Consider the following 3227-nt stretch of genomic DNA (forward strand, 5'->3'; position numbering starts at 1 on the left):
CTCTCCTTGTCTGTATATAAGCAAAGTAGAACTATTTAAAAGTAAATGGCAGGACTTCATCCCAGAGATGTAGGGATGGTTCAACATATATAAATTTATAAATGTAATTCACCACATAAATAGAAGTAAAAACAAAGACCATATGATCCTCTCAATAGATGCAGGAAAAGCATTTGACAAAATTCAGCATCCTTTTATGGTAAGAATGGTTAACAAAATAGGCATAGACAGAATGTACCTCAAAATAATAAAAGCCATAGCCAACATCATACTGAATGGGGAAAAAATTGAAAGCATCCCCACTTAGAACTGGAAACAGACAAAGCTGACTTCTATCACCATTTCTATTCAACATAATGCTGGAATTCCTAGCCAGAGAAATCAGACAAGAGAAAGAAATCAAGGGTATCCAAATGGGAGCAGAAGAGGTCAAACCATTGCTCTTTGCTGATAATATGATTTTATATCTAGAAAACCCCAAAAATCTGCCAAGAGACTACTGAAACAGTAAATAAATTCAGCAAAGTCTTAAGTTACAAAATCAATGTACACAAATCAGTAGCATTCCTATACACCAACAACAGTCAAGCTGAGAACCAAATCAAAGACTCAATACCTTTCACAATAACAACAAAGATAATAAAATACCTAGGAATATATTTAACTAAGGAGGTGAAAGACCTCTACAGGGAGAACAACAAAAGACTGAGGAAGAAAACAGCAGAGGATATAAACAGATGGAAAAATATATCATGCTCATGGATCAGCAGAATCAACATTGTAAAAATGTCTATATTATCCAAAGTGATCCACAGATTCAATGCAATCCCTATTAAAATACCAACATCATTTTTTGCAGTTCTAGCAAAAATAAATCTATGCTTCATATAGAACCAGAGAAGACCCTGTATATCTAAAGCAATCTTAAGCAAAAATAACAAATTAGATGGCATCAATTTATCAGACTTTAAGTTATGCTACAAGGCTATAGTCACCAAAACAGCATGATACTGGCACAAGAACAGAGACAGACATAGAACAGAACAGAGAACCCAGATACAAAACCATCAAATTGGTATTAACTGATCAACACTTAAGTGCACATATAGTAATAATATTCATTGGGTGTTTGGCAGATGGGGGGAGGAGGGAATGGGTATATTCACACCTAATGGGTGCAGTGCACACGGTCTGGGGGATGGACATGCTTGAAGCTCTGACTCAGGTGGGACAAAGGCAATATACATAACCTAAATGTTTGTACCCCTATAATATGCTGAAATAAAAAAAAAATTAAAAAAAAATGAGCCCATGTTCCAAAGATAGGAACAAGGGTAGTGTCCCAATTCAAAGCCATAGGCAGGAAGAATTCTCTCTTACTTAGAGGAGGGTTATCTTTTTTATTCTATTCAGGCCTTCAACTGATTAGATAGTCTACCCATCTTATGAAAGTCAATCTGCTTTACTCAATCTACCCATTTGCATGTTAATTTCATCTAGAAACACCCAAAGTAATGTTTGAACAAATATCTGGGCACCCCATGACCCAGTCAACTTGACACATAAAATTAACTATCACAACTTATAAACTTGACACCTATATACATCTGCTTAAACTATATTTAATCTCCAAATAAAGATAATAGCAAGGTCATAATTATTCCTAACATGACACAATTATCCTGCTTACAATCAAAAATACATTAACCCCCCTCCCTAGGAAAAGAAGTAAAGTTCTTCAGTGATGTTTACTCTTCTCCTTAATATCTCATAACTTAAGTAGCTATGAAGTAAAATTAACAATACATATATGATATAAAGTTAATACATCTTATGTCACCATCTTAGCATGGTGATTAAATAAAAGGAAGAAGAAAACAAAGATATTTGCTTAATATCTATCTCTCTATATATACATACATATACATATATATACACACACATATGTACATATGCATACATATATCCACAGAAACATATTCATAATATTGAAACATATTCAAAATAAGGAGGACATACTCATGACAATTATGGTCCTCATTTCTGTAACTGGTGTCATGTGGTAGAGCTGATATATATAACTACCTTCCTCCATTGCCCATCCTGTATTCTCTTTACCTTCAAGAAGCACTTCAGCTGGTCATGGTTCTTTACCTGGTAAAGTGATACAAACTTTTATTCCAAAAGAATCTTAACCACTACCAAAACTTTCTGGATTGTTGTAGTTTTTGATCTTAATCACAGGGCATGGTAATACTACAAGACACTTTAAGGGATTTTCTGCATTCCAAATATACACTTTTTTACCTCTATTGGGGAGTAATAGTTTGGTTTCTTTTGGCACTCAGGACAAATTAGCCTACCCAGCAAGTAGCTCCTTTTGTTGCCTTATGATTCAGAGGAAGGATGACCCCAAAGTGACCAGTGGTAGTCTTAACCTCCAGTCATTAGCATATTTCAGTCTAATCAGATTAAAGAACAAATTCCAGAAATGCAGAAATAATCCAGAAAAGTCATCCTTAATATTCTTTTCTTTTAGCAAATAACAAAAGTCAGAGCAGAAATAAAATAGAGACTAGAAAAAAATATAAAATATCAATGAAGCTACGTTTTGTTTTTCAGGAAAAATAAACAAAACTGACAAAACTTTACCTAGACTAACTAAAAAAAAAGAAGAGAGAAAAGTCAAACAAGTAAAATCATAACAGGAAGAGGAAACATTATGACTGATAGAACACAAATACAAAGGATAATTAGAAACTTCTATGAATAATTATACCCCAACAAATTTGGTAACCTAGAAAAAATGTATAAATTAAGAGAAACATACAACCTACCAAGACTGAATCATGAAGAAATAGAAAATATAAACAGAATAATAAAGAGTAAGAAGAGTGAATCAGTAATCAAAAACTTCCAATCAAAGAAAAGGTTAAGACCCAATGACTTCTCTGGTGACTCCAACCAAATATTTAAAGAAAATTAATAGCAGTCATTTTCAAACTCTTCCAAAAATTTGAGGAAGAAGACATACTTCCAAACTCATTTTATGAAGCCAATGTTTCCCTGATATCAAAGGCAGACAAACAGGGACACTACAAGCAAAAAAAAATTACAGGCCAATATCCCTGATGAACATAGATGCAAAAATTCTCAGTATAATACTAGCAAGCTGAATTTAATAGCAATCAAAAGGATTATAAACCATGATCAAGTGGGATATATCC

Source organism: Propithecus coquereli, unplaced genomic scaffold (genome assembly GCF_000956105.1).
Source record: "Propithecus coquereli isolate 6110/MARCELLA unplaced genomic scaffold, Pcoq_1.0 Scaffold174, whole genome shotgun sequence".
Lineage (NCBI taxonomy): Eukaryota > Metazoa > Chordata > Mammalia > Primates > Indriidae > Propithecus > Propithecus coquereli.